The sequence below is a fragment of the Mesocricetus auratus genome, unplaced genomic scaffold (genome assembly GCF_017639785.1).
Source record: "Mesocricetus auratus isolate SY011 unplaced genomic scaffold, BCM_Maur_2.0 Super-Scaffold_100018, whole genome shotgun sequence".
NCBI lineage: Eukaryota > Metazoa > Chordata > Mammalia > Rodentia > Cricetidae > Mesocricetus > Mesocricetus auratus.
In genome coordinates, this window is record NW_024429199.1 from 24,517,034 (window position 1) to 24,536,725 (window position 19,692).

The 19,692-nt window shown below is 41.4% G+C and overlaps 1 protein-coding gene and 1 pseudogene across 1 annotated transcript in view; both read right to left on the reverse strand.

The window, feature by feature from the left end:
- The window catches only part of Sgk1 (serum/glucocorticoid regulated kinase 1), a 114,633-nt gene that overhangs the window by 45,117 nt on the left and 49,824 nt on the right, over positions 1–19,692 (reverse strand). The window lies entirely within an intron of this gene.
- LOC121132882 lies at positions 3,128–9,742 on the reverse strand (annotated as a pseudogene).

The following is a 19,692-nucleotide window of genomic DNA, read 5'->3' on the forward strand; positions in this document are numbered from 1 at the left end:
CTTGTTTGTTTGTTTCGAGATACAGTGGCTCTATGTAACCCAGGCTGGCCTTCTGGAAAGTCTGTGTCCACCTGCCTCAGCCCTTACACATTGAGATTACAGTTATGGCCCATCACACTTGGCTATGAGGTGACTTTATTAATACGAAGAAGTATTAGCCATATCATGTTCAATAAGAGGGATCATAATATAAAGTGTTTTGAAGATGAATTTTTGAACCAATGCTTATTGAGATAATTTAAATGTTTTTATTTTATTTCCAAGTTTCTCAAATTTTTTTCTATTAAGACAGAGTCCCCTGTAGCCAAGACTGATCTCAAATTTATTATGAGCTCTTGAACTCTTAATCTTCCTGACTCCATATCCCAAGTTCTGGGATTACAAGCATGTACCACTGGGCCCTCTCACCTCAATTAAACAACAGACAAACAAGAAATCAGGGACCTATGAGATGGCTCTGCAGTAAAGGTGTTTGCAGTGGAATCCTGGAAACCTGAGTTTGACTCCCAGAACCCACATAAAGGTAGAAAGAGAGAGCTGGCTGTGCAGAATTACTCTCTGGCCTTTGTATATGTGTGCACACATCTCCTCACAAGCATACAATGAAATAATGTGTACTGTCTTTCTAATTTAAAAATTATCTAGTATCTGTATTTGTGAGCCGGTTTCTCTTCCTCTCTTCTGTGACTGACTTACCCGTCTGTCCTTCAGATTTTATTGCAAACAGAACAGAAATGATGGACTGGGGAGATAAATGAGTTTGGTAGAGTCCCTGTCTAGCATGCATGAATCCTTGGGTACCAGAGAAATCATGCAGAATGTCACACACAGGTACAATTCTGGCTTTCCTGGGGTGGAGATAGGATCAGAACAAATCCCAGGTCAGCTGGAGCTAAATGAGAAGCTATCTCAACAAATTAAACAAACAAACAAAAATAAAGTGAAGATCGGGTCTGCTGATACTTAGGAGTGGAGAGACCAGAGCCATCATTGGGGAAAGATACACTATAAAGCAGCATCATAAAGAAAAAGGCCATGCGTGGTTGAGATGATAACCTCACATTTCTCCAGGCAGCACCTGTTGGGGGACCTTGCATGCGGGAGCCTCACCCTCACAATCCTTAGTTCTGACTTGGAGCAGTACTTTTTTGGGGCTTGTATGAAGATAATGCTGTGTGGTACTTATCCTTCGGTTCATTCTGTGTCCTCAGGAAAAAGGAGACAGAGAGGGTCAGTGTCCTACTGTGATGATTTCCTTTAAGTCCCCATGGGCTTCGCTCATTACTTTTTTTGGCTAATTTTTCCATGGATTTTTTCCCAAAGTAAAGCCACATGCCTGGGAAGCACTGTCTTAACACCGAGGGTGCCAGACAAGGTTAACTGCCAGGGGAACAATGAACTCCAAATGGCACCCTGTGTATGTTGTCACCACTTCTAGCCAGTTTTCCCGAAATAAAGAAGGAAAGAAGAAGAGGAGGAGAAAACAATAGACCGTGGATCTAAATGACCCAAAACATTCCGAAAACTGTTCATAATCTCACTAATGTCCAAAGAAATTGGCATTGTTGTCTTACTGGTATTACACAAATAGTTTCTGATTATTTTGACCAGAAATTTTCTGGGAAAACACAAAACTAGAAATCACCAAGAAGGAGTAAAGGAGAGAGAGAGAGAGAGAGAGAGAGAGAGAGAGAGAGAGAGAGAGAGAGAGAGAGAGAGAGAGAGAGAACAGAGAAACAAAACCCAGGGTTTTTTTGATGCAGGTGCAATTTCTATAAGCCTCTGTGCTCTATAAACATCCTTATCATTTACACTAAAAACAATTCTAAATTTAAACAAATTATTAACTAAGTATTTGCTCAAAGAAGCAAAATAGAAATTCACAAATGTAGGGCTGAGGGTTTATGTAGCCATCAAACTGGTTGTGAAGACTGCTTGCCTCAGACTCAGAGACCTGCCTGCTTCTGTCTCCCAGAATCTGCTGGGATTAAAGGTGAGTGCCATCATGCTCTGATTTTAGAGAACTTTCTAGTGAGAAATGTTTGGTTATCATCACAGAGTCTAACACAAATCAGGATAGGACTGAAGCATGAGGATAAACAGAGTCAGACTGACAAAACAGTACAGGTTTAGGCTCTGGAATGTTCTCTTGAGCCATGAAAAACAAGATAACATCTTCCTCATGTGACTCTGCTAAGACTAAGGGATGTGTTACGTAAACTTTCAGGTGGCCTCCAGGGCTAAGGTTAAGGTCCCCGAAGAACTTCCTCAAGTCTAGGAGTTTGGAACACCTGGGAAGCAAATGAACCCAACATTGCAAAGAAAGGGGGATCAGAACAGTGAGGGGCAAGATGAAAGATCAAAACACACAGAAAAACTGGGGGATTGCATAAAAGCCTTAGAGAAGTTTACCTGTGTGTGTGTGTGTGTGTGTGTGTGTGTGTGTGTGTGTATAAATGAAGAATGAGATCAAGTGTTTCATTTACTGATCTAGGTTATTTCTTTATCTAAAGTTACTATATCGTTTTACAGGTGTTCGCCTGCATGTGTGCCTGTGCACCATATGCCTGGTGCCTGAGGAGACCAGAGGACGTTGGATCTCTTGGGACTGGTGTTACAGTCACAAACCATTATATGGATTCCTGGGTCTTCTGAAAGAGCAGCCAGTGCTCTTAAGCAATGAGCCATCTCTCCAACCTTGGATTATTTCAATTAATGTCTTTCCCCAAACATAGTAACATGACCTCAAAACATGAGGGTCTGGGCAACCGCATGCACTGTGTTGGTTTGGGCCCACAGGCATGTGACCACCCTTAGCACTATCTGACTTTTCTGTATACATCTTTAAATACTTGCAAGTTTTGAGAGCTGTTATGTATGTGAGGTATATACATATGTGTGTGGTGTGGTGTGTGTGTGTGTTTGTGCGTGTGTGTATTGGCCAGAGGCTGACATTAGGTATCTTTCTCAATATTGCTCCACTTAAATTTTAATGCAGGGTCTCTCAACGAACCTGGATTTCATCAATGTAGCTAAACTGGCTGACCAATGAATTCCAAAGATGTCCCTGTCTCTGTTTCTTGGCACCAGGACACTTAGCTTTTTAAGTGGAGTCAGGGATCCAAGCTCAATGTCTCCTGTTTCCACAGTCAGCCCTTTGCCGACAGAGCTTCTCCTTAGGCCCGGTGTAGACATTTGAATGTGAAGTGATTGTCATAATGGCAGGTTTGTCCCAAAATAGAGTCAGTCTTGGAAAGAGGAATTCCAGAAACTAGAATTTAAGAATGAAATTTTAAAAAAAATTACCAGCTGGTGTAACAGTATTTATCTATAACCTTAGCTCTCTACATACAGAGGTAGGAGGATTGCTACAAGTTTCAGGGAAGCCAGGATTGCACTGAAACCTTGTTTCTTAGAAGAAGAAGGAGAAGGAAGAGGAGGAGGAGGAGGAGGAGGAGGAGGAGGAGGAGGAGGAAAAAGGACATATAATTCCATTCCAGCACATTTTATATAATATGAAGTCATTTCTCCATCTAGAGCTGCATCTTCTTCATTTGTTCCCATCAGCAGCCTGAGATAAACAATTTTAAAAATTCATTAAGAGATGACTGGCTGAGGTGTCTCCAACACTCTGATGTCTAAATTACTTTTATTCTAAATAATGAATATAAATGAGATTTTTTCTTCCTTCCTTCCTTTTCTTCTTCTTCTTCTTCTTCTTCTTCTTCTTCTTCTTCTTCTTCTTCTTCTTCTTCTTCTTCTTCTTCCTCTTCCTCTTCCTCTTCCTCTTCCTCTTCCTCTTCCTCTTCCTCTTCCTCTTCCTCTTCCTCTTCTTCTTCTTCTTCTTCTTCTTCTTCTTCTTCTTCTTCTTCTTCTTCTTCTTCTTTTGATAATTATTCCAATTGTGTTTTCCTACATGTTGAGTTCAGGCTCCCCTGACAACTCAGAAGGCTGCTAAGGCCCATGTGCTCATGGATACAGGTGGAAGTCATCAGGCAACCTTTTGTTAGTTACATCTGGGCAGCAAGGCATCCACCACAGTCATTCCAGAGGCTCACTGTATTACTTAATGAGCTCATTGTTGAGTGGATGCTTTACAGTTTGGGAATTCAATGTCCCTGGCCCCACTTGTACAAGTTAAAGTGTATTTCATTTATACGCAGTTTTTAAGGAAAGTGGTTTCTCACCATAGCTTTGTTGTTTGAGTCTTAGCGCATTGTCTGACCCCATGGAAATAGATTTCTACAAAATATTCTTGTATCTCAAGCAATAGGATGTCAGAGCAGGTAAATGAAGTGCGCGTGCTTACAGTCTCATTTAAATGAGAACAAACTTGTTATGGAAAGTATTCCATAAATAACCCACATACCTACAAAAATTGAGAGCAATAAACTTGTATCCGGGCAGTGGTGGTGCACGACTTTAATCCCAGCACTCGGGAGGCAGAGGCAAAGGCAGGCGGATCTCTGTGAGTTCAAAACCAGCCTGGTCTGAGAGCCAGTTCCATGACAGCCTCCAAAGCCACAGAGAAGCCCTGTCTCAAAAAACAAAACCAAACAAACAGCAACAACAAAAACCAGGTATCCATGACCTTCCCACATCTGTTGTCTCCCTTTCTTGCACTGACTTAGTGATATATATATATATTTTTTTTTTGGAAAATTTTAACAAAGATTTCTCATCACATCTCCGGGAAAAGATTGCCTTCCATCTGGGAAGATCATCTTCTTGTATTCTCCCCTCTTTTATATCAGAAAAATGAGTAACCCTCCTCCTGCCCACACAGACCTGGACTGTCCCTCTGGAGAATAAGAGATGAGGTTGATTTATGAACTCAGAAAGTGGTCACTATCTTAGAGAATAAAGGATGTTGAGAATGGTTTGAACTCTCTTATAGACATGATTAGGAGTAGATATGGAAACTTCAATTGAAAGCCTGTTGCCAGCTCAGTTAAGGTGTATCCCTTTTCAGACAGGATTACAGGTATGCTGCAATAAAGCAAGGGTTTCTGATGACCCCTTCCTACAAGGCAGACTCCCAGACAGACTAGAAACCACGGAGTTTCAGCACTGCCTAATAAACTCACATAAAACATTTTAAAATGAGACTAATTCCCCAAATCAGTCTTTTTCTTTTTTTAATTTTGATCCCTTCAAAAAACTTTCATGCATGGAATGATGGTCCTGGGATACAAGAACTGAAATAATTAGTACTTTTAATTGGTACAACTGGGAAATAAGGCAGACTAGCCTTAATAAGTATCTCCAATCTGGAACACATTAAAGTGAATACATGTTTTTTTGCTAGTATCAAAGTGCATTGTACTTACCAAAGGACGAAATGAATTATTTCGCCAAATGGAAAGAGAGTAACTGGATTCAGGGCAAGTTTGATGAATTAAGAAAGGAGAAGCTAAGCTGTGAACCCGGAGACCCAGGAGTAAGATCCTGTCTGGTGTTCATCCCTGCATTATCTACAGAGCAGGGGTCCTACTAAAAATCTGAATATTTTAAAATCGCTCTCAGTGCTTCTTTTGCAGAACAAAATCAGAAAAGAAAAAATGATCAGATATACTAGAAGTGTGCCTCCCCACGTTTCTGAAGAGTCTAATGGCTGACTTGGCTAGCAGAGCGCGGCCTCTCCCTGGCTGCAGAACTGCAGGAGCGAGCACATCTGGAATACGAATGATCCCTGGAGCTTTGGGCTTTGGGGGACGGCCATCTGGTACAAAGGAAATCTGGACAGAGTGTCCCACCCAACAGAAAGCACCGTATTGTGCCTCTATGAAAGCAGCCACTATACTTCCCTCAGATAACACACCAGTTTCCCAGCTGCCAAATGATGCGGAGAAATACATGTGCAAAAGTATTCACTTGCTGACCCCGCTCCAAACCCTCTACGGGCCTGCAGATAAGAAACGTGAAATCAATTGCTTTCCAAAAGAGCCTGGGAATATCCTGCTCCCTTTATTGGCTCTTTTTATAATTCCTGTTGGCTATGCGCTCCTCCTGAGCTCAGGTGTCTGGTTGGTTTTTAATCTAAAATGAAAAAAGCTGGACAACTGGAAAATCTTGGGCCCTTTTTAGTCCTAACATCTCAGCCTTTTGTACCTCTACAGAAAATACTCTGAGACTTGAATGACAGCTAAGCATGAAAGCGCTTGCCGTGTAAGCGTGAGGATCAATGTTCAACCCCCTCCAGAACCCATATAAAAAACCTAGGAGAGCTAGCAGCTGCTTGCAGCCCAGAGCTAGAGACAGAGACAGGCAGATCTTTGGAGCTCAGTGGCCAGCCAGTAGAGTGTACTTGTGAGTTCTAGGCCAAGAAGACACTCTGTGACAAAAGCCAAAGCCAACCAAACAAACCCCAAGGTTGACAGCATCTAAGGAATGTTAGTCATGGTTGTCCGTTGGCTTCCACATACTTGTACATACACACACTTACACACACACACACACACACAAACATAAAATGATTCCTGTATCTTTCTTTCTCTCTTTCTCTTTCTTTCTTTCTCTCTTTCTCTTTCTTTCTTTCTCTCTCTCTCTCTCTCTCTCTCTCTCTCTCTCTCTCTCTCTCTTTCTTTCTTTCCGACACAAGGTCTCACTGTGCAGCTCAGGCTAGCCTCAAGCTCATAACCCCACAGTCTGAACCTCAGTGCTAGGTTACCTGTGTGTTCCATCACTTCACTTGATTCTGGCATCTTTTAGATGAACATGCTGAAGTACAATATATACTTGTATGGAAAAAGTCCTTACATTTCACAATCCCATAGATAGTGCATTTATACAATGAAAATGTAAAAGCTAATATATATGGATATAGTCCTTTTCCATTTCTACTAAATATTTTATCTTTTAAAGGCTTTTAGTCCTTATATTTGGATTTGAGGACTAGAGAATTGATTGTGATGGCTTAATAAGAAAATAATAAACAGGGTGTGGTGGTGCATACCTGTAATCCCAGCACTTGGGAAGCAAAGTTAGTTCAAGGTTATCCTAAGCTACATATTGACTTCTAGGAGTCCTTGGACTACATGAGACACAGTCTCAGCACCCCCTTTAAAAATATAAAAATATAGGATCTTTAATGCTCTAAAGATTGTTTTAATGCTCTAAAGATTCTATATTATCTGAGATGAAGGCATATTAAAAAACTAATGACCAAATTATAGCTGGAACAATTCATTATGATATTTGGAAACATTTTCAGTGTGCCTTACAATTTTATAGTATGATCCTAGCAGAAACCAAATTATCAGTGATCTTTACTGTTCAGCAAACTGGGCCATAGTGTGATACATCTGTAATCCCACTGGAGGCAGAGAGGCAGGAGGATCACCATTCAATGCCAGTGTCTTCTAAATTGGGAGTACAAGGCCAGTCAGGGGTATTTGAAACCCTTTTGCCGGAAAAAAAGACCAAAAAAAATCAATAAAAACCCCAAGATATTCTCATTAATCTATAAGTTATTATTTTTAAAACCCTAGTGTATATTTTCCTGTATATATGAATGTAAGGGATTAATTATTTTTAAAACCCTTGTGTATGTTTACCTGTACATGTTCATGTAAGGGAAGTTCATTGCTTTCCTTTGTGTGTGTTTACTTTTTTGAGACAGTATGCTAGCTAGACTGTCAGCTTGCTGAAAGGAAGGAACCTTAATTGAGACAATGCCTCCATAAGATCTAGCTGTAAGGCATTTTCTTAATCAACGATAGTTGGGAGAAGGCCCAGGCCACTGTAGGTGCTGCCATCCCTGTGCCGGTGGCCCTGGGTCCTATAAGAAAGCAGACTGAGCAAACCACCAGGGTCAAGCCTGTAAGCGGCCTTCCTCCATGACCTTGGCATCAGTTCTCACCTCTAGGTTATGCCCTGTTTGAGTTCCTGTCTTGACTTCCTTCAATGATGCAAATAAACTCTTTCCTCCCCAACTTGCTTTTTGGTCATGGTGTTTCATCACTACAATTAAAAACCCTAACTAACACAAACTGGTACCAGGACTGGGGTACTGCTGCAACAGACCTAATCATGTTTTGGGAAAGATTGTGGAAGGGCTTTGGAACTTTAGATTAGAAAAACTATTGAATACAGAATGCTCAGTGGGCTGTTTTGTTGGGGATTTGAAGACAAGAATATTGAGAGCAGTGCTGATGATGGAGGCCTGGCTTGTGAAGTTTCAGTGGGAAGTTAAAAGACTCTGTTGGGACTCTGTCGTTTTGGAAAGTTGGGGCTGAAGAGTCAGTCATCATCAACAAGAGACTGGCAACACTGAAGTGAAACTCTAGCATTTCTGGGACAATAGATGCTGGTTAGCGGGTGATTAAGAAGACACCAGCATCGCTGAGGTGAAATCTGGGAAATGTTTACTCAGGGTCAGCACACACAGTTATGTTTCAGAGGTGGCCCACGGTTTACCTTGTGCTGGCAGTCGAACTTGGTATTGTAGGAGTCACCCAGGTAGTACTGGTTTTGAAGGCCTGAAGGGGTCATGGAGAGCAGCTGAAGCTTGGTACTGTGAGAGGCCAAGAGAGTCCATTCGTGAAGGGGTAGGCCCGGTGGCAGAGGAAGACCCTAGACTGAAGGGATCATGCAAAGAAGTTGAGTCTTGGCCCCATGAAAAGCACCTATGAGAGGCTATGGTGAAAGTGAAGCCCAGTTGCAGTATGAAGACCTCGGCATTTTGGGGATGCCAGTAGCATGGAATGACCACGACCACCAGCAGCAGCAGTGGAGTGGAGTGGAGCCAGCCAGAGCCTAGAAGACAAACTGTGTGCTCCAGAAGACAGAGCTAGAGAAGTGACCCAAGCTCCTTGGAGGAGCCCAGAAGATCATGAGTGAATTCCATGTCATTAGATACTGAGTTATTTATACTGTTGGAGTTTGGTTTTGCTTGGTTCAGATTGGTGACTGTGTCCTGGTTCTTCCCACTTGAAGAAGGTATTTAATACTGATCTTTACAGGAGCCCACAGCTGAAAGAGTTTGAACTCTGAAAAGAGATTTTTGACAGGGCAGTGGTGGTGCTCGCCTTTAATCCCAGCACTTGGGAAGCAGAGGCAGGTGAATCTCAGTGAGTCCGAGGCCAGCCTGGTCTACAGAGAGAGTTCCAGGACAACCTCCAAAGCAATACAGAGAAACCCTGTCTTGAAAAACAAAACAAACAAAAACTTCTGCATTGAATGCAAACTCATTTTTGGGTTTTCCATCAGGATTCTCATACCTTCAAACCAGTCAATAGGAGCTTCTAAATAGCCAGGTTTCAGCCATTCAGCATCAGACGCACCATTATTGTTGATTGTATCTGGATTGTTCACATTAATGGCAATGACTTTCCTCCAGTCAGTTTTGTCTTCATCATTCCTAGCCAATACATCCAGAACTTTCACCCTGATTATTATCACCTCTTGCACACTTTGCTTCATAATTTCACAAGTATCTCTTGGGTCATTGTCACCATAATAGCCAGTGTGTTTGTCACTGTGTCCTGGGTCTTCACATTCTGAGTAATGGCACCATATTTCCAGATGTATAAGGAAACAAATTTGTAACATAACAGAATTTTCCTTTTTTTTTTCATGCCTTGCTTAATTGGATTTAAAGGGTCTTTGTTGCAATCTCCATTTTTGCATTTGACCAGCATGGAACCTCAACCACCTTGCAGAGTACATCCTTATCTGTATGAGTTGTAATACCATGAATGGAGAAATGTACTCCCTCATTTTTTGAGGAAGACCCATTCATGAAGAAGACACAGTAGGGTACTCAAGGAGCACACAGATTGCTCCTTGATGCTGAAGCTCAAGATGATGCTGCACAGCCCGCCCCCCACCCCCAGCCCTGACACGGAGCCTCAGGACAAGAGGAGAAAATGAGAGGTTGTATATTTTAATGTGTTTGAATAAGACCGTGGAACTTTTAAAGGTCTTATGCATTGGATATGAGACTCTTGGTGGAGAATAAGAAAGGAAAGGTGTGGCTTAATAGGGATGTACTTGTGTCAAGTTGACAAGGGGTCAGTTGTACTGGCTAGTTTTATGTTAACACACAAATGAGTTATCTGAATAGAAGGAACCAAGGTTGAGAAGATGGTTTCATAAGATCCAGCTGTCAGGCATTTTCTTAATGAAGTGATTGGTAGGGGGAGGGCCCAGTCCATTGTGCTAGCTGCCATCCCTGGGCTACTAGTCGTGGGCTCTATAAGGAAGCAGACGGAACAAGGCAGGAGAAGTAAGCCAGTGAGCAGCTCCCCCATGGCCTCAGCTCCTGCCTCCAGGATTCTGCCCTGTTTTGAGTTCCTGTCCTGACTTCCTTTGATGATGAACAGCAATGTGGAAGTGTTAGCCAAATATAAACCTTGTCCTCCCCAAATTGATTTTGGTCTTGGTGTTTTGTCACAGCAATAGAAACCCTAAGACAGACAGGGTTAGCTAAATGACGTGCATGTCTAGAAATAACATGATTGGTAACAACCTCTCCTGTGTAGAAATTGCAGCAACTTCAGCTCTTCAATGATGTGGTTGCTTTGTGGTCGCCTTCCTTGTTTTGATTCTGTCTTTGCTAAGCAAAAAGATCCAGAACACAGGCCCTGTGAAAACCGAAGCCCCTGTCCAGGGGCAACACAGGACAAGGAAGAAGGGACAGTGGCAGGGCGGACCCTGTGCCCACAGCTCAGAGCTGTAGTCTGAGTTTCATGGTAGGCCTACTAGGTTTCTTTTTTTGTTGCTCATTTATTTATAATGGGGAACTTGGGAAAGAAGTATGAGAAGAATGGAGGCAGAAAGAAGTTAAGTCAATATCTAGACATCTCACTTAAACCTCACAGCATCACTGTGAGGATTTTATTATTAATTTTATAAACCGAGAAACTCAAGTAAACCGAAAAGGATGAACTTGACACATGCAAGGATTAGTGATCATTTATGTATTTATTTTTGAAACTGATTACCATGTGAAGTGCTGGAAAAATAGTCATCCATCACCATGCCTGTTTTCTGTGATGCTGGGTATTAAACCCAGGCAACTATAGATACTACAAAAGCCTCTACCAACCAAGTTACATCCCTAACCTTAAAAAAAATCTACTGGGTGCAGTAGCACACACCTTTAATCTCCACTCGGAGGTTGCCAGATCTCATGAGTTCAAGGCCAGCCTGGTCTATGTAGCAGGTTCTAAGCCAGCCATGGCTACATAGTGAGGCCCTGTCCCCCCAAAACCAAAAAAAGATACTTGGTAATAAAATAGCAAGCAACATGTCCAGTGCATGACAGGCTGGTCCAAGCATTTTTGCTTCTCATAGTCTGATGCTTGACCCTCTGTCAGCACCCAAGTTTAGCTCTTCCCAGCTCCGCCGTCTACAGAGTCACTAGGACAGGGTAACTGTTTTTTAGAACACTTTGTTATTGTAAGGTGTGAAAATAAGCAAAATGAAGTACCCTACAGCAGAGGGAGCATCCCTCTTTCGGCAAAACAGTCTGTGTATCAATTATGAACCTGAATTTCCCCCCCAGAAACTGCCGCTGCTCATGGAATGGCCCCCATTCAAAGTTTTTATCTGTCATGGACTTCTATGAAGTCTGCACAAAGCCACAAACACAGAACTCAAAATGGCACTCAGTACTTCTGAGATGCGGAACAGACAAAAAGCATACATTTATGAACTGAGGGTCTGGTCCATGTCATGAAGAGGAAGGGAGCCCCATTAACCTCAGCTGCACATCTTCTGGGTACAGAGCAGTTGGTTTTCATGCTTATGGCTAATAATGGGTTTGTGTGTGTTTATAGAAGTCTGTAAGTAGCTCAGCTGATTGGGCAGCAGGCACTACATGGATATACCATGCAGTAAACTCCTGAGTCTCGTCCCTGACCTATAGATTATCCTTACCGTGAGCACAGAAGTCAGAACCAACTTCATGTCATACAATTCATTCCAGCATTGAAGTTATAGATACTTTCAGTCCATCCATTTGTAAAACAGACCCAGGCATTTTTGTTTTTAAAACATTTATCATCTGTATTTCTGACTTAATATTGTCATCCATAATAGCCATGACCCATCCATTACAAGACTTCATGACATACATACAGCTCAGACTCAATCTGTGAAATCAGTCTGTGACTTTGTAAGCATCTTGATAAACGAGTCCCCAGAACTGCTAGGATTTCAGCTGTGAAGAGAATTGGAACGCAAATCTTCTAAAAGTTGCTCAGGACAAAAGAAAAATCACTTTTTCAATCGATGCTGGGTTTTTTCCTTTGTGTGTTTCAGGAACCATGGGTCTGATTAGCACAGTTGATTAGGGCACTGTGCTAAAAGGCAACGGCCACCAGCCAAAGGAAGACTGTTTCTGTTAACCCTCCAAACCTATTGAAAATCACCAGTAAGAGTAGCTGAGAGTATAGTCAGATGTGTCCAGGAACAGTCTTTAACGCTAGCACATTCAAGTTTTTGGTTGTTGTTGTTTGCATTGTTTTTCTTTATTCTGTGTGTGTGTGTGAGAGAGAGACAGACAGACAGACAGACAGAGAGAGAGAGAGAGAGAGAGAGAGAGAGAGAGAGAGAGAGAGAGAGAGAGGTTCTCTGGTTTGGCAGAAAGTGTCCCTGGTCACTAAGCCATATTACTGTCTCAATTTGTACTTTTGAGACAAGTTTTGATTTTGTAGTCTAGGGTGACCTGGGACTCACCATGTAGTCCAGACTGGTGCCTCATACATGACTCATCATTCTCTTTCAGTTTCCCAAATGCTGGAATTACAGATATGAACCATGCATTTGGACATATTCAACACTGATAGAGTCAATACCATCATTATTAGGAGTGAAGACATGGCTTAGTCTATACGAGGATTTTCAGTTACAACGAACAAAGACCTGGATTTGATTCCAACAATACACCAATTTGCCGGTAGTCCCAGCACTCTGGAAACAGAGCCAGGAGGATCATGAATAAATTCAAGGACAGCCTTGGCTATACAGTAAGTTTGAGGCCAGCCTGGGATATATGACACCTTGTCTCAAAAACAAACAATCTGGGAATGGTGGTCAATGCCTTTAATCCTAGCACTAGGGAGGCAGACGCAGGACTATCTCTGTGAGTTCGAGGCCAGCCTGGCCTACAGATTGGGTTCCAGGATAAAAACCCTGTCTCAAAAACAAACAAATGTGGGCTGGAGAGGCATCTGAGTGGGTTAAGAGCATGCAATGCTCTTCCAGAGAACTCAAGTTCAGTCCCCAACACCCATGTCAGACAGCCCTCACACAATTGCTTGTAACTCCAATTCCGGGGGATCCAACATCTCTGACTTCTACAAGTATACCACCACACACACACTTAAAATGAATCTTAAATAGTCAATAACTACAATAAAAAATAAAATCATCTTGACAGCATCTATTTTCCTTTGCCTTTGCATATCTTCTTGTAGGTAACTAACTTCAGCAAAGAGAATTCAGAAGCCCTTATTAAAGCAGGCCTTGCGTCTCAGAGAGATGACGAGGAGTTCTGGAGAGGAATTCTAAGTGTTGCAGCCTGTGGTCAGCTCCTCTTGTTCTCTCTGCCCACCTCCCCTTCACCCACCATCACCTTTGAGGGTTGCCGCTCTCCCATCTCCTGATTTTACCTGCTCCTGTCTGTAACTACAAGTGAACGGATTTTGTAAATAAAGTTTGTTCATGTTTCACATGCATCTTTGTAATCTCTTGTCCTATTCTAAAACTGAGAACTCCAGCCATTTCATGGTTGACAATCCTGATGACCTGAGTCACCAAAAAGAGAACAGACTCCCAAAAAATTGTCCTCTGACTTCCATACAAGGGTTCCGGCACAGACATACCTTACCCCAACCCTGATAAGTAAATGCAATTTTAAAAATCAAAGACCATTTAAATGTCTGTAAAAAACAAACAAAATCTCTCTTAAAGCTGTAATCTTTAGCTCTCTTTACAAAGCAAGAGTCCAGCTTATTGTGAGAAATCTCCAACATTTGTATCCTTATGGTCAGAGCCATGAACCTTAATCCAAAGCCATCAGTCTCCAGTGGAAGAATTTCAGGAATTCAATTCTTTCTGCCTATTTCTTATTCCTACAAGACACTTAGGAATAAATAGACAATAAATGACCTCTGTGATTGATTCGTTAAATGGATCCTCATTTCCTAGGATGGAGGAACTATTTAAGATGCCTTTTGGAACTCTTGGTGATGGGAATTCCGTTTCCCACCCAACTACACCTTCCTTGCCCCCCTTACTTCATGGTTTCAGATCTCTAGGCCCTGGCTTACGTGCCCCATCTTTTTGGGGTGTTTTTCCTCACCCTCTCTAGTTTACCAACCCCCCACTTCTTAGTTTAGATTCCTGTTCTACTGGGAAGACTCTGTGGGTCCCCTAAGAATAACCTATGGGATGCTCTCCTTTGTCCCCGTCCTTTCCCTATGTGCCACTTACAAATCGCATGTGGCCATGTGATCACCTGGTTACTTGTCAGTATCCCCCCTTCTTTCTAAGAAGAACTGCATGGAGGTACTTAGCTGCCAAGCTCACAACAGAAACTTTCAAGTATTAAGAACTATCAAGGCTCTTTGGAGGGCTAGAGGGAGACTCAGTGTCTTGGTCGTAGTGTGTGTGTGTAAAGGGAACCTCTACCTGAAAGCTTTGGTTTCATACTGGGATCATATTCACTTGTTTAAAAATAACTCGGGGCTGCTGATTCATGCAATTCTAAGTCAAGAAGCAAACCAACTGTCATCAATTTCTCTCTCTCTCTCTCTCTCTCTCTCTCTCTCTCTCTCTGTCTCTCTGTCTCTGTCTCTCTCCTCTCTCTCTCCTCTCTCTCTGTCTCTCTGTCTCTGTCTCTCTCTCTGTGTCTCTGTCTCTCTCTGTCTCTCTGTCTCTCTCCTCTCTCTCTCCTCTGTCTCTGTCTCTGTCTCTGTCTCTGTCTCTGTCTCTCTCTCTCTCTCTCTCTCTCTCTCTCTCTCTCTCTCTCTCTCTCTCTCTCTCTCTCTCTCGGCTCTGGTCCTCCCAAGCTAATACAATTAGAATTTTCTGATCTGCAGAGACCTGTATGTAACCTGCATTACTCAAGCAGACAGCCACTCATCTGCTGCTTGTCTAACCCTGCCAAAGGTGCTGAGTTCTTACATTCTTCCTCACACAGAAATCTAGGTGAACCTCCTGAAATCGTTGCTTAAACATCAACCTATGAGGAAAACAACAGGAAATACTGAGAAAAAAAAAGGCACGTGTTTATTGAGACTAACTTGGGTATTTATAGCTAGCAAGGTTGATGGACATTGGGAAAGTAAACTAAATTTATAGATACCAGGCCATGGGATTTGGCTGGACTTCAAAGAGCATTTTCGTATGTTCCTCCAGGGATGGCTGGAAGCCTGGTTTAATAGTTAAGGGGATAGGGCCTTCTCAATGAAGAGACTTTCTGTTGGTCCTGATGGATCTTCTAGAAGAAGGTGTCACGGATTGAGATTTGTTGAATCGTGCCTGGAAACATTTCAATTTGTTCACCAGCTCACAAAGACAAAGGGATCTGATATTGGTGACAAATAAAAATTGGGTGACTGATTTACTCTGGACATCATCGGCCAATATGAGTTTCAGAAAAATGTAGCAATTATCCAAGATTTTCTGTAGAAGCAGAATGAATGAAAAGCAATTGACTTCTCATGACTTAGAAGTGGCCAGGAACCACCAGTACTTAATATTTGGCTTGCTTTTCCTTCAAAATATCTGAGAAAGGATCTCAACTGGTCCCCAAAGGCAAGTTGTAGAACTAACAACTTGATGAACACATTATTTTAGTAAATTACTGCAACTGGGTGTGATGGTTCACACCTGTAATTCCAGCACTTAGGAAGCTGAAGCAAGACAATCGGGCTATAATGTTAGTTTCAGGGTCCCAGCTGGAACTACGTAAGTGAGAGCCCATTTCAATATGCATTTGCATGTGCACATACATGCATGTATGTATACTACATCTTTTACCAAACTCTTTTATTTATTTATTTTTCTCTATAGAATAGCTTCTAGAGAGGCTACCTGACAAATTAAATTCTATCACCTTGGTAAACAGTCCAAGGAAAAACTATAAGCTTTGGGGGAAAGGAGAAACAATGCAAAAACACAACAAAAAAGTCACCTGGCATAAAACTATATTCAGCTCTCTCCCTTAAATTCTTGTCTTTTTTTAAAATTTGTAAAACATCTTCTACAATTTTAATGATCACAAAATTACTTCAAAGCAATTATTATAATGGCAAAAAGCCATGTAGCTCCAGGAAAGGACCATACTAAGACGAGTAAAAGCAATTACAAGTAGGAAAGACTCGGTGACATCCCAAGGTTAGCTGCTGGCTGATGGTGTGAGGGGAGGGTGGCGAGCAGCTAGAGTATTTTTATGTCTTGAGCAGCCTATATACAGTCTCTTACCCGTCTCCAGATCCACTGCAGAGAGCTGGCATGGATTAGATAGGGCTCATAGGAGAGCTTATGTACAAAGTGAAGAGACCCTTGGGTACCAGTTTGAATATGTTTTACCCCAGTGTCCTGAACCTAACGTTTATTTTTGTAACTTCAATCATCTCTCTAAATCAGGGGTTTTCAACCTTCCTAATGCTGCGGTCCTTTAGTACAGTTCCTCACATTGTGGTGACCCCCACAATAAAATAATTTCATTGCTATTTCATAACTGTACTTTTGCTACTGTTATGAATCGAAATGTAAATATCTGATAGTTCTGAAGATCTTAGGTGACAGGGTCATTGGACGCCCCCAAAGAGAGTGTGCCCCACAGGTTGAGTGGCTTGGATCCTGCCCCCTCTTCCCATTCTAGAAGATCTGTCTAGAATGACCTTTGAGGAAGGGCTGGGCTGGATTTGAAAGAAATAACATTCAGGAACAAAGGAGAGGAAATTTGGGATACTGGGAAAAGAGAACCCAGGTTCTCTGGCAAGTCACAAAATGCTCCTGGGGGAGGGGGCAGACAGAAAGCCACTTAGGACTAGAATCCTTTTACATGCCTCTTGTGTTGGGAGCAGGGGCTTGCTTGGTATAGTTATGTAAGAAGCGCATTTTGCTTAATTAAGCTTTCTGCAATAGCTGTTTCTTCTCTGATAGAAAGAGAAAAGAAAACAGACTTGGGCTGGGTGGTGGTGGTGCATGCCTTTAATCCCAGCACTCAGAAGACAGAGACAGGCGGATCTCTTTGAGTTGGAGGCCAGCCTTGTATACAAAGCGAGTTCCAGGACAGTCTCCAAAGTTACACAGAGAAACCCTTTATTGAAAAACAAAACAAAACAGAACAAAACCAACCAAACCAAACAAAACAAAACAATAAACCCCAGAAAAACAGACACAGTTCATCTTTTAAGTTTAATAACCAGGACTTACAATAAGAAAACAATTGCCATAGAGATGATTGAAAGAGATTTTTATATCTATGTGAAAATAATTCATTTTAAATTGTTGAAAGTGAATACAAAGTTCAGACACATGAAGGGAGATAGAGAAAAACTCTACGAGGAATCATAACAAATTTAAAGTGGAAATTGTTTAACATTTTTGATAATCAAGAAAATTCAAGGCCATGTATGCTGTTGACACCTGTAACCCCAACACACTTAGGAGGTTGAGGCAGGAGAATTGCCATGAGTTCAGTTTAGGCTATGCAGTGAGTTCTGTGCCAGACTGAGTGCAGAATGGCATGCTATCTCTAAAAAGGAATTAAATCAAAGCAATGATGTATGGTTTAACTCTACTAACAAAAAAAAATTAAAACATGCCTTTCAAGGAACGGGTTAAGCACTGGTGGGGTATGTTTATTTCTGTAGAGTGGGTAGTTTTGTTTTGCTTTTTTATTGATTCAACTCTTTCTAAATTGGTCTGGAAAGGATTTTGACACCACCATTATTATCTTCAAACCACTAGATTCCTGGGAATTTATACAAAGATTCGATTTATCCTAAGATTATTCCAAGTGAGAAATACCCCATAATTTTCAGCCTTATTCAAAAAAGAAAAAAAAAGTGCTAATCCTAGGTCTACTGTTAGATAACATAACAGCCTGGTAGAATCTTACCCATAATGCTAATCATCAAATTTATCTTGCAGTGTATGAACGAGCCAAATGTTAAGTGAAGAAAAGGATAAGTTTACCATTATATGTAATAATATATATAATAATACATAATAATAGTAGTCACATGCAAAATGAATATTGACGTGAGATATGGAGAGAGATATGGAAATATGGAGATAGATATGGAGAGAGAACTCACACAAATAAAAGCAATGGATTCACAAAGAAAAGGTTTTTTTTTTCCAGTCAGGGTTCCTCTGTGTAACAGCCCTAGCTCTCATGAAACTAGTCCAGGCTGGCCTCAAACTCACAGAGATCTGCCCGCCTCTGCCTCTGCCTCTGCATCTGCATCTGCTTCCTGAGTGCTGGGATGAAAGGCCTGCAATACCACCGCCTGCTAAATTTTTTTGTTTGTTTGTTTTTCAAGTTCTCAATAACACAGTCACAGAAAAATTTTACACAATTTTCTTATCACAGGAAAGGCCCAGAAGAACTGTTGTAATACAGACTAGGTGGATTCACATTAAACAACATGAAATCTGGCAGTGGAAACTGTAGGCCCCACCAGCTACATAGCAGGAGCTGCAGATGCAAGACTTTTTCTGTTCGTTACCCAAAAAGAAATGCTTAGGACATTCTGGGTTATTATAAAGCAAAGGACAAAAATACCCAAAGCCTCAGAATTTCCCACTTTTATAAACCTCTTACCAAATAAATATTTTTAAAATGCTATATCTCTAGAGAAAAGAATTATTAATCTTTGGGGTTAAATTCTATTTATTCAATTTTGTTTATAACAGTTACATACAAATAAACATTGGCTAGAATAATTATGTGGATTTTCATGTGCTAAGAGGTTTAATTTTTAAAAAATATTTATCATGACTTCTTCAAAAAGTATCCCTTATGGTACTAAGATTTTAAATTAAGAGAGCTGGTGGGTGATGTGCCCTAGATCGTAGGCTACTTGAGTAGCATTCACGGAGCCCTGGGTTCAGTTTTCAGTACCATGGTGACCATGCTTGTGATCCCAGAATTAAGGTGGGGCCAGAAGGACAGGAAGATCAAGGTCATCCTTAACTACATAAGTGAGTTCAAGACCTGACTGCACTACACGGGGCCCTGTCTCAAAGTGAACAACCAGGCAGATGAACACCAGAAACGAAAGCTCGGTGTTGTGAATACTCATGGCCACCCACCTCAGCAGCCCTGTGAGGTGGACATCAATGCTTATTCTTCTCAACTTCCAGGGAACCCTTAGTAGGTCAGGGACCACATGTTAGGTCATATGAGCTGCCGGTGGCAGAGTTTGGTGTAAAAACTAGGTTTCCTGGATCTGTCTATCTAGAATGGTATTATTTGTTTGTCCACAGTCTGTTTGTTCTTTCAATAGTATTCAGAAATTTTGTTGTTTGTGATAAGGGCTTTCTCAAGAAAACCAAGGGTTAGAAATTGGTTGAAGAACAGTGACAATTGTAGGTGACAAACTTAGGGTCTTCAGATTCCCATTTTCTTGGAGATTATATTATGTCATATCAAATGTAGAAAACTAGAGAAGAGGGAAATTTGAAATGAGTTTTTTTTAAATCTGTATAAGCCTTTATAAA